Source organism: Hylaeus volcanicus, chromosome 1, assembly GCF_026283585.1.
Source record: "Hylaeus volcanicus isolate JK05 chromosome 1, UHH_iyHylVolc1.0_haploid, whole genome shotgun sequence".
NCBI classification, from domain to species: Eukaryota; Metazoa; Arthropoda; class Insecta; order Hymenoptera; family Colletidae; genus Hylaeus; species Hylaeus volcanicus.
The window spans coordinates 5,539,844-5,552,876 of NC_071976.1; the positions used below are offsets into that span (position 1 = coordinate 5,539,844).

A 13,033-nucleotide genomic window follows, 5' to 3' on the forward strand; every position below is an offset into this window, starting at 1 on the left:
AACTTGAATGTTGTTTGTAAATAAACATAATTTATTGTCTGTTAAAATGAATCTTTTCAGTTATTGTTTCTGTATTCGTGATTGTTAGACGTAAGCATATGGTTTTGAAATAAGCGTTCTCATACAATTATGGTCTTTTTGCAAGTGTATGGTTGGAATATATCGCTCTTTGGCACTCGAAGGGTTAAATAAACTACCCGATATTATATATGTATACCCGATGCCTGAGGAGTAATTCATTTTTATTTCGCACTTGACTCGAGCCTGGACGTTCCAGTGGTCGGTCGATGGATTAGGAAGACGCAGGCTCGTAGGGTGAAGGTATGCGTCGGAAGCACGCGATACCTAGTGGTGATTTCCTAAGGGCAGGCGACGCGACCCCTGCGCTCGAGGAATTCGGCTCTTGAAGCGGATTGACCTGCGTGCTTGTGGCTTCTCCGCGGCGTCGCGGTGTCGTCTGGCTCATTTCTTCGGTGTCCAACGCTTTCGCACCTCTGTTATTAAACTCGAATGGCACGAACGTCGTTACACGTTAACCGTATGGCTGCCGTATCCGGGAACTATCAAACTAACGATGCCTCGCCCGCGGCCGTTGCGGCCCAAAAATAGTCGGCGGGGCCCCGCCGTATAATTACGATCTCGAACTCGACCAGGATGTTCCCCGAGCGATTTAATTCGACTCTTCTCCGTTCTCGACGCCCGCGGAGACGCCAATCGACATACATCCGTGAAACACCGAGTCCCTGGGATTCGTTTAGATCGTAATTTCGACTTCGCGAAGTCGGTCATTTCACGAGGATTCTCTGAAGACGAAAACATTCCCTAATGGGATACGGGGCGGATTCCCTCTATCGTTTTCGTAATCATTTCGTGTTCCACTGACGTCACGTTTAATTGTATACACGCGCGAGCGTTCTATGTGAAATCGCTCTTCGGGAAACTAGACGATGTTTACTTGTGTTTCTTGTCTGTTTGCTTGGTGTTATTATTTTTGTTGCCATCGTTGGGCGATTGAGGGTCACATGGTTGATTTGAAATGGTTGGGGGAGGAATATTTGGAAATGTTAATTAAAATTTTAAAATGGCGACGTATTTTAGGATGCTACTAGAAACTATCTTCTCGAAGTGAGACTATGCACAGATCGTTAGTAAAAGTGTTCTATCCAAGTGTTCTCTCATGTGAGAGTATAAAAATGCAAAAGAATTTGTCACAATTTAAATAAATATTGAATTTTGTTTAAGGACAAATAAGTAAATACATCTTAAAGAAGAATGTCTTTTCTGAAGAAAGAAAATACATTAATCCTGATCCAAGAATCTTGCAAATTTATACTTGTACATTATACGTGTTGTATATTATTTTTATATATATAATATAATACATATTATTATACGTCTTCTGTACCAAACTTCGAATTTAAAATTATTTAAAAGCCACATAAGTTTCTTCTAGCTCGTAAACAAACATTATTCCTGGCAAACTTAAACTAATATTCAAAAGTCAATCGAGCAAAACTGATTACTTCGCAAATAACTCTAATGATGTCCTATAACACCTTCCCCGGAAACGGTGTCAAATTTCCCATCGTGAATGATGAACTGATTGAACTTCGAAAGTAACCTGAAACCTGTCTTACGGCACCTTTGCTCGAAACCGTGGTAAATTCCCCATCGTGAAAGCACGGAATCCCACCTAAGATCCAGTAATTAAAGGTAAACGAGTGACCCGGCGTCGCCGAAGCGGAGAATCGCAAATTACTCGGACGTGGTTGATTTACGAGCCTCGGTTAATTGGAAATTTTTCCCCATTTTTGCGCGAAACTATCGTACGTCACTGAACTCTTGGTTACTTTTTCCGAGTTCCCGCCGCGAGCACGGTCGAATCGTAAATTTGCGCATAATCGTATAAGAATACAGGTTTCGAATATCCGCGGTCTTCTTGTGCCCGGTAGATATCCGGTAATTAAGAGGCACTTACGGCTTCGTTCGTTAATTTCGCTACTAGACGTGGATCGCGTCGGTTAATTGAAGTATTACATCCCCCTTCTGGTATGCGGTGCGTGTATCTAGGCGCAACGCGTTAATTACGGTAATAAAATCCGTTTTTCCGCGGTGCGACGCTTAAAACCGTCCCAGGGGCTTAAAAGTGGTCTCAGGCGGCTCTGATACGCGAACCTGATCGGGCTCGGGCCCCGCATCCAGGGGTTTAACGATGAATGGGTCCCATCCGCTTTGAAGCGTACGATCGCGGGAGTGCATTAAGCTCCGGAGTGCCAGCATTGCTGACGCAGATTACGCGAGTCCATTTGTGCGTCACGAGGTTAACTCCCTCGGTATACTAAATTCCTGGTGACGCGGACCGTCCCCCTATATGGCGTAGATACGCTCCGTGGAAAATGGATGAAGTAACCACCTTTCACACCTTTGTTGTTTTTTTTTGTTTTTTCAGGTCTCGGTATCTCGGACTCGCGTTGTTATATGTCCTCCATTAGGAGCGCCGATATAAAGAATGTCCGCGTTGGGTCTTCCAAAGAGATGCCACGTGGTAATTGGTTGTTTCCTTGTAACGTGAGAGATTGTCGAGCGGGGAGGAGGAAGATGCGATTTTTGGAGCTGTTTGGAGTTGTTGATGTTTATTTTAACCCTTTCCGGTCGTATTAAATGTAGACATTGGGTGTCGTACTGGTCGCAATTAATTTTGTGGCGGATAAACAAGATTTATTAATTCTTTTCTGAACTTCTTGTTTTTACGTAGAAATTATATTTTATAATTCTCCGTCGTGCGGTACCTTTCGATAACTTTATTTTTGCAATAATTGAATTCTAAGCTATCTAGATTTGAGAATAAGCTCACCTTTACCTCACCGACAATCATTTTATCGACACTTGGAGCTTCAAAGAAATGAAACCTAAAGAAACATTAGGTATCGCAGATTTGCTGCGTGAAACCTAATGGTGACTGAGACTCACCTCTCGAGTGCAAAGGGTTAAGTTTGCATCGTCTTGGATCCACCTTACCATCTCTCCCCATCAAAGTCCCAATTTCTCCTCGATAATAAGAGCCTTTTTGCACAAAACACACTTCTGCTTATCTAGGCGCATAAACTCTATCCTCCTAGCTTTCCTTCTCCGCTGTTGCGCTTTTATCGTTCCACAGGGTGAACGTTTCGTAACGTCGTAAACGAGCGGCGTCCTGGCAATAACTGTGCCCGATTACGGCAACAGTTATCAGCCCGCTTGTTAGCGATGCCGTCGGTTTAACGATACTTTATATCGCGATAACGCGTCGCTAGTTCGTTCTTAATATCAACGACCGTAAAGCCATCTTCTTCGCGCAACGTGGAATGCGCGTAGCTTCTCCGTCGCAGAGGTGTCTAGTAGACACTGTCTATTCGGTCGGGAACTTTTCTCGCGTTTCGCGCACTTCCGCGGCGTGTACTTCCGCGAAGTGACCTCTTATCGCGATATCGTGCTGTGCCTGCAAGACGAAGTACTCGCAGGCAAATTGATACATACATTACTGCTGGAAGCTTTAGGTATATGCGACGAGGAGACAGTAATTCGCGTGTGTTACTGCTACGGGGTGAAATTAACGCGTAGATAGGATAGGTTCCGTGAAATTTATTACGGAGCTCTTCACCTTTACTTGTGTTACCGTGCTTCGTTGTTTCGATAGTCCTATTTTCAAGTAACGCTTCGATTATGGCGTGATCCATACGTTAAATGAATATTTTGTTAAAATACAAGTAACGTATTCAGCTTTATTCGATTGAGTATTAAGGTGATTAGATGGTAAAATATTGCACTCTGTGATTTTAACATTTTTATCTGAACAATAATATTATACAATACGTATTTTATGTTCCTGCTGTTTTCTTGTAGAAATAGTAACTAAACGGTGGAAACATGGTTTTTGACATCTTTGGTTTTAGCTTTGAATATGTGTGCTAAAAGTATAACATATTCAATAATATTATATATTCTATATTCAATTTTATCTATACGCACCGGACAATATTTCTTCTGTTAGTCTATTTTGTCATAAATATAATAAGATTACAATAAAAAGATTCCTTTCTAAACATAACACAAATAGTTTATTTTACTGTTTCAATATAGTATTAAAATATGGTTGAAAATATAATTACAATTACTCAAACACCCTTAAAATATAATCCATAAAAGAAAAGTATGTAATTAAACGTGTAATAACAATAAAAATGTGATACTCGTGAATATCAAAAACAGTATGGTAAGCACAAAGGGATGAAAAGTATTTCACATTTTTATCCAATGAACAATCGTTCACAAATTAAATAATTCTTATATTGTTATGCCAATCCACTACACGAATATCATAAAAATTCTCGAAAATTCGAAACAACAATTATAGAACATCCCGACTTGTTTTGTATTAAATTGGCGGCATTGTTTCCAAGTATCCCGAGTAAATATTTTGACGCGTACAAATGTCAGCATGAATGATATTCGCGACGTGCTCGAGGCACGTCCGTATAAATTTCCTGAAAACGTGAATCACTCGTTCTAACGATCACCGCTTCGTATTCCTCTCCGTGAAGATTTTCCTACCGTTATACAAGTGGAACGGCTCCTCGAATACAAATGAGCCACGGACGGAACGTTTTTTTGCGGCAACGTGTACGCTCGCGTGGCAAATGGCTCTCGATTGGTACATGAAATTCTTTGGATATCGAAATTCTTCGGAATCGCCTTTGCTGGTACGCTCGTGAGTGCTCTTACATAATGGTCTTATGTACTGCTCCGGCATGAGCGAGCCGAATGGGTCTGCCACGGAATGGAATGGAATGGAATCGCTTGGAATGGGGCCACTCACTCTTGGCTCTGCGCTATTCGATCAGCCGAGCCGCTAGTGTCCCTAAAAAAGAAAAATCTCGCCTCGACCACTTGGCCGGCCGTGTAATTCGGATATTCGAGGTGACTGGAATATCGGATACGTTCAACTTCGCGCTGGAACGGCTCCAGTCGCACCGACACGGCTGATACCACCGCAAACATTTCTTTTCTTGAATATAAAGCGAACTTATAATAAAGGGCAATTAATTATTAGGTGTAATAATTTTTTTGTTCGATACAAAAATAGTAGGTTAAAGACACTCCGTGTTTCTACAGAAGCCGTCAATACTGTTTGTTATTCGTGAAATTAAATTACGCAGGGCTTCTTATAATTACAATCGAAGGTTCTCGTGATCCACTAGCTTGCGAGCGAAGATTGAACCCGAATAAGAATTTATTTTATTCTGCAAATATTGTAACATGTACTTTACTTTCAATCTTTTTTATATCCTTCCATATTGTTTGCATTTTATACATTCTTGCACATTTAAATTTCCTATAAATGCATAAAGATCCGCAGTCTAACGATTACGTTTGGTTGATAAAAATGTAAAATTCTAAAAACAACAGTGAGTTTTTCGTGGTCACTCCATGACTTAGAAATCTAATAAAAATGGTCTCGGAGTTGACCATCCGCGTACATGCGAATTACTTGGAATGCAAACGGTTAATGTCATATTTAATTGCAAATGTGTGACCGTCGGCTAACGACGCTTTTCGTTTTCACCGTTAAAAAGCGCGAGGAGTTATCTCGGAGCGAACCGCAATGGAACCAACGTTGTAAATAGAGAGAAGGAAATGTACGGCGCGGCTTGTTACGTCGCAATGATAAATCAGCGTTTCCTACGTTGCGGCGGATCGCGGGGCAGAGATGGAAGCACAAACGCGCCCTTCCGCGGCTAAGACCAACGGTGGTACGCCTCCAACGACTATACACAAACGCTATTGCGTTACGTGACACGGTGAATCGTATATATGGAGCCCTACTTGAATCTACGATGACAGTAAACTCGCGGCCGTTGCGCGTTTACAGCGCGGATGCGCGCTCGCGAAGGCGCCCCGCGAATCTTCGGAGTCGAATACCAAAGCGTGCGCCGGTATCCAACAAATTGACGAACAAAATGAAACCATACGTTTGACGGCTGATTTATCGCGCCATTGTGCAAATGTCGAAGCGTCGGGCCGTTCCATGACGTCGTAACTTATTCTAGCCGAGCGTGGACGTCGAAGGCGTGCGCGTTGATCTTTGAATTACAACCCCCGGGAACCGCAAAAAACCGACCACGGAGGAGATTATAAATCGAACCCCTCCCCCCCTCCCCTCCCCCCATCGCGTGGAAAAACTGAATCGCCGCGAGTGAGATGTAGAAGGGAACGGAACGATCCTAATGATTTTTAGGGACGTTGGCATTTTTTCTTTGGGACGCGTGGAATTCGTTGGGCCCCCGGGTAATTAATTTCATGTGGAGCGAAAAGTAAAAGGGACACAGGCGATGATTTTATCGTGGATTTCGAGTGTCGTGACGATAGAAATAATATTTGTTTCGTGTAGATGATATTGATAATGTTGGTGGTATCGTTAGATTTACTGTAAGGGGGAAGATCTGGGTTGTAGGGGTTGATAGAGGGATAGATATCTTCACCTCAGATCGAACTCGCAGCAGAAATTGAAGTCTTCCGTGATTTTTACATTGGCACTTCGTGGCAGGAAGTAGGACGATTATAAAAGTTTCAACGTTGGCAAAATGGTGGCGTTAAAAAGGAAAACTTTTGATTGTACATTTATTCAGATAATAAGAGGGGTGAAGGGTGCATTCTTCTCCAGTAACTCTTTACACAAAATACAAACTGTTATTGTGTATTTATTCAGAGACCCAAAAGAGCGAAGGGTACATTTTTCTCTCACAACTGATTCTTCGCACAAAATAAAAGGTTGCATTATAAATTTATTTGGACAATAACAAGAAAGAAGGGTTTATTATCTGTCTCCCATGACTCTTTGTACAAAACAATAAATGTAATTATAAGTTTATTGAGCCATCAAGAAGAGAGAAGTCTGTTATGGAGAATATGTTGGCCGTACATCTGTTTCGAAAGGATTAATTATTCTGTATGGTAAACAAGCAAGCGCTGTAACGTAATCGCGTGTGTTACGATTGTGCGCGAAACAACACGGTATTCGAAATGTAATTAAGCGTTACGCAGCCCCGGTCTCGATGTGTCAAGTGTAAAGTAATTTATCGGATAAGAACGTGACTGTTTCGATTTGTCTCGGCGGCACATAAAACACAGCCGGCTACGTATTACTTAATTTAACTCGTAATTTCCGATTTAAAATTCCACCACGGGATATTATAAATACCAATAAGCGCGTGTTTCGTGTTACGTCATGCGTTGCGATCGATGAGAAAAAGGAGGAAGTATCGGAGACCCGCCGCAGGTTATCGTAGCATCGAGGCGCGAGAAGGAATTGCGTAATCGGCGAGTTTTCAATTCTTTGCGCGAGGGTACCCAGCCTTCGAGTCCACGAGTTTGGATTGCTGTAAGGATTGCTGTAAGGATTGCTATAAAATATGCAGAGTACATTTTCGATTCAAACACGAAGGCTGATATCCTGGTGAAACGAGTTTAGACCTGTTTATAATCGCTACCCTGCTAAAGTTTTTAAAAAAGGTTTGTTTACTTTGATAAATATAAAATATAAATATAAATATATGTAATATGTATAATAAATACATGGTAAACATAACCAAGTAGTGTGTGCACTTATGTAGAATGAAGTAACGATATTATAATAAAAATTATAAAATATATTCAACATAAAATTAAGATATAAAATTAATTATATTATAATCACCATGAATATTAAAAAATATGTATTTTAAATTGATTATAAGTAAGTTATAATAATAATATACAGATGTAACAAGACAAATATTTAATTGTAATATACAAGTGCAATAATAATAACATATAGTAATAATACATTCTATGTAAAAACCCACGATGTTCTACAGAATAATTTTAGGTAAAACTCGTGATAACTTTAGTCAACAGCGATAGCGAAAAGTAATTAACTTCGAATATTTTCAATATTATGAACGGTATTCGCTAAGTCATCGCGAAAGCATTTGTTTACAGTTTCGTTGGTTACTAGTGCCGTGGAGTTCGTGTGCTATCAAAGAGAAATTTTTTGTAATCGTTTTATAATTATAACATTAGTATCCTTTGAACGGGCGGCAGCAGGTTTGACCAGTTTCGTGTATCTAGAACTCATCACACTTTCGTTCTCCTTTTTTACGTCTGGAAGCGGCGGTTTAAGCTCTAGAAAATCGTCGGAATAGTCGATTAAGCTTTCAGACGGCGAAGGAGGGTTTTCGATGGAAGCTAAGCCACCGTCGTTGGAGTGGGGGATGAAAGGGTTGCGTAGCGCGGGAGCTCGCCATTATATTCACATTATAATCCCATCAGGGGACTCCTCTGCTTAACTGGACAGCTACGAATAATACGACGTACACGCCTCTACCTTCCATTCGACGTCTATTCCATCGTCTTCGCCTTTCTTCATCCCGCTGGCTCATCTTTGTTATTAATTTCGAATTATATACGAAATTCTAGAACCTCAAAAGGAAAGCAAAAATTCCATTCTCGAATATAGTGTTTAACATTCTTTCTACGTTTCGACCCTACTCCCTTATTTCTTCGAGAAACGAATATTTTTCGAGACGTTCTTGTGGAAGGTACTCACCTTTCGATACGTACATTGAAACTGGAATTTTAAGAAATATTCGTTTCTCGAAAAAAAATTATATTTAACAACGATTTCATACCTCATCGAGGTGCACAAATTCTGTTAAAATATTTTTTCAAAGGACCACTTCTTTCCAAACCATTTTTATTCTCTTCTTTAGGAATTTTTAGATAATGGATAACAGAAGATTCTCCTATATGTTATTTAACGAAAATATGCCTTATTTTGACCAAGTAAATGAAAAATAATTTTTATAGACAATTTTAGGTATTATAAGAAAAGTCTCTCTCGTTTCACAATATTTCCCCACGTTTCTGACATAGTCAATATGCAGTCACTATAAAATTTCTGTAATTTTTTGTATCAAATATTCACTCAGTCTGCAACACGAACTTATAAGATGACCTAACATAATATTTTAAAACAAAATTGAGTATAATTATGTTCAGGTACACACATACGATGTATCCATAGATGTACTATATTCTAGAAACTAATTTTTGTATAATCCGAAAATAAAGGGAAAATCTCTAAGCAAGCAATCTAATAATTTTGTTAGTTGATAATTTATAACGGCCAAATATAAGCCCATTATTATGCACATACGTATCCGATACAGAACCGTACAGAAGAAAGGTAATACTCGATGCTGTTCCCCGACCCGACCACAAAACCCACAGAACAATTAAGAGCAAAGCGAAAACCCGTGTAACGCATTTCACCTTTCTCTTGTCATCGCCCGAGTCTGTTGGCGTCGACGCCGTCATGTACCTATGGCAAAGTGGTGAAAGCCACGACAACGACGGACGACGTCGACGCCGACAACGACGATAACCTACTCCAGTGCGGGTCGCGGTTGCAGCTGCCTGCCCGCAAAACGTGGAATCCCAGTTACGCGTTCACGGAGGAAGAACGCCGGCTTGAGACTGTGTAGAATGCTCTTCAGGAGATACCGGCGTGCGCACGGTGGTTTACTTCCGCTGGAGGCACGCGGTATGGCCGAGCCAGCAGGAGGAGAATAAGAACAGGACGACGGGGAGGACGACGAGAAGGAGCAAATAAAAGGAAGAAGAAAACCGCGCACCGAAAACAAAAGAAAGCCTGACGACGAACGCGATAGAGGAAACGTAGGTGGGACGAGGATGGCTGAAATGGGATAGGGGGCATAGATAAAGAAGTAGGGTTACCATCTCTGGATCATAAGAGGAGAGTAAGGACGCTCGCGAAGGAAGATAATGATCGCAGAGCGTCGTGGAGAGAGGATGGATTTTTGTATAAAGGTGATTCTATTCAGGTGAAATTAATTTATATTTGAGATTTGTTTTTAAAGAACTTGGATTGGTATTTAGTTACTTAGAGTGAATAGTCATGAACTCGACTTTAACGCATCGTTTTCCATCCTTAAATCAAAGTTTATTATTTTTAATGTTGAACCTCTTATTTCTTTTCTCATTAATTTTATTTTAAATTGGTTGCTGTACGAATACTTCTTACACTGACTGTGTGTTAAAAAAATAAATAGCATTTGTACTGGAGCAAATTGCGCCTTCTTATCCGGCTACAGGCTTTGATTTATAGCCAACCCTAGTTTAGTAAAGTTAATTTCTAAAAGAGAAACGAATAGAATTGAAACAGGGATTAATATGGCCACCGCGACTACACTAACCCCCATTCTATTACCACAAACCAAATTTCGAAAACTTCCTCTGAGAAAACCCTTCCATTCCCGATCCATCGATTCCATCCACCGATACGTATTCTTATCCATGACGTACCATTCTGACTCCACCTCGCGTTAAAATAAACCATCCTCGTGCATATATCGAGGTGGGCGCGATCCCGCGGTTAGCGCGTCGCGAATCCGTCGGACCGGGACGCGAGCCGCGATAAAACCGCTCAACTCGGACAAATCGCCTTAATTTCATCGTCAATAAGCCCGAGAAACCCGGGACGAGGTACGCCGATCGTCTCCACGGCTCGCCGTGACTGCCGGGGCGCTTGCACACAAGCAAAACGGAAGGCATGTCGTGACGGTGCAAGCCGCGTGAGCGAGTTTAACGAATCCGCGGTCCAGCGGCTGGGAAGAGCGAGGCGGGCGTCTCTCGGGCCGAGTATTCCAGGTTAATTTTACCGAGCCCTAAGGAGCGCATGCGAAGGACCGGCGAAGGATAACGCTAGCGGGGCTCATCGGTTGGACGCTGCTCGAAGCGAACGAAGGACGCCCGCATTCCACACCGCAACCTGGTATAATACGAGGAATTGGCCGAACGGAACGCGAGATGAAGAGAGAAGCGTGGAACGGGCTCTTCGTGGACCAGATAAGGAAGCTGCGGATCCCTGGTGCGAGACAGAGGGAGACGACGAGGAAGCACGGAGAGAGCGAGCCGATGTCCGTAGAAAAAGAGAAGGAAGCTGAGGAGCCAGCGAGTAGGGGTAGTTGCGCGAAGAGTTGTCTGCATCGTCCTTCTCCGTTTACTCTCTCCCTTCTCTCTTTCATCCGCTTTCCCTTCGTCATAATCATCCACCGCGTTCTCCCCTTGCTCTATCTCGGGGGTCGGCGAAACTTTTTTTTTCGACGGGCAATAAAATTGTTAATGATTTCTTTCGCTCCCCGCAATGATTTCTCGGTGAAAAAGGGGAAGCGAGCGGGAATGGAGGCGTCCTCGTTGGTTGCGCGCCTTCGGCTACTTCAGGCCACGCGATTTGAGAGAAAATATGAAACTCGAGATTCACGGAATGGAGCACGTTACTTATTTATTGGCTTTGAAGTTGCTTTCAAGTATGGAGTAATGTGTTTTTTTTGTGTTGCAAGACGGTTTTCGCGTTTATTGTAAAGTTGTATAAATCGTAGAGAATATATAAATGATATATTTGATACGTATTGGGTTGTCAAACCACCCTTAATATTCAACCACCCTTAATATTAGGTTGTCCTAAAAGTTTCTTTCGTGAGTTGCATTCAATTATTTTCTGTGGCAGTGTTTATATAAATATACGATCTAATTTCTTAGACATTGATGCTGTAACAGTAATGGAGCGAGAGTATATATTAACTATTAATAAAAGGAAAGAAACTTTTGGGACAACCTAATGTAATCCATAAAAGAAAAACACGTCATTAAAGTTATAATAATAATAAGAATCGTGTGAAAGTCGTGTGTATCTAAAACAATATGGCAAGCACAAAGTTGGTATACATATACATAATAAGATCACAACGAAAAGATTTTTTTGTTAACATAACACAAATAGTTTATCTTACTGTTTCAATATAGTATTAAAATATGGCTCAAAATATAATTACAGTCAGTCAAACATCCTTAAACGTATAATAATAATAAAAATGTGAAACTCGTGTATATAAAAAACAATATGGTAAATCGTAGAGAATATATAAATGATATATTTGGTACATATTGGATTGTCCAGAGAGTTCGTGTCAATTTTTAAGAAAAATTCAAAGGCACGTTTGAATTTTGATATACAGTCCGTGTACCAACCGATGTTTCATGAACGATTACCTCCAACCACCAACCTCCAACGATTTAACTCCAACCACAGTTTGTTTATCCTCCTCTTTAACATTGAAATCGGGCACCTCTGCTCCATAAATTGCAGTGACATAAGAAAAAGCAGCAGGAAGCATTGTACATTGTCGGCATTTACGACGAACGAACAGTGTAGCGTAATTTACTCTTTCTTTTCAACGACAGCCCGAGAAATTACTTTTTTACACGTCCTATGCGAAAAATTGTCGTTTCCTCCGTCGAGGATCGTTGCGGTGAAATTCAGTGTTGCGGAAAGAGCAACATGGCAATCTCTAGCGCAGACATGTCTCGGTTCGTAGCGGTTCAGAGTTATCTCCATCGCGGCATCCATCTTCCCTGTTCGAATGCGATACCTCCCTCTTTTTTATTTTATTTTTTTTTTTTTTTTTATGCTAGCGCACGTGTACTTTACATTCGATTCCTGGTATCCGGGCGGAATTGAACGCCAGGTAGAATAGCATAATCTAACGCTTATTTGTGTGTTGCAGGTGCACCTGTGTGAAGCCGGAGGCGGGGGATTCGGAGAACGGGAGAATCTAGGTAAGATTAATTTCAGAGATTCGGAGAGCGGGAACACGAGGACTTTAAAAGTCAGTGTACGGCTCGGAACACGCTATAGTAATTAATAAAGCAGGAATTACATTGTTGGACCTGGCGATATACGTTTAACTTGTTGATTGTCGTGTAATACATATTTGGGATTTACGATGGGGAAGTAAAAAAAATGAATTTTATAGGTGGGACGTTACGGAAAATAAAATGTTTTTTAATTAAACGTGAAGGATATGGAATATATACAATTTATATAATTTATATTTAATATGGCGGACAGGGCTTTTCAACGAGAAATTAAAGAATA

The 13,033-nt window shown here is 41.0% G+C and overlaps 1 protein-coding gene across 1 annotated transcript in view; it reads left to right on the forward strand.

Moving 5' to 3' along the window:
* Window positions 1-13,033, forward strand: part of LOC128884583 (protein expanded-like) — a 117,190-nt gene that overhangs the window by 11,867 nt on the left and 92,290 nt on the right. The window contains exon 2 of the mRNA XM_054138057.1: window positions 12,663-12,714. The gene's annotated coding sequence lies outside the window, so the exon portion shown is untranslated. The remainder of the gene's footprint in view (window positions 1-12,662; window positions 12,715-13,033) is intronic.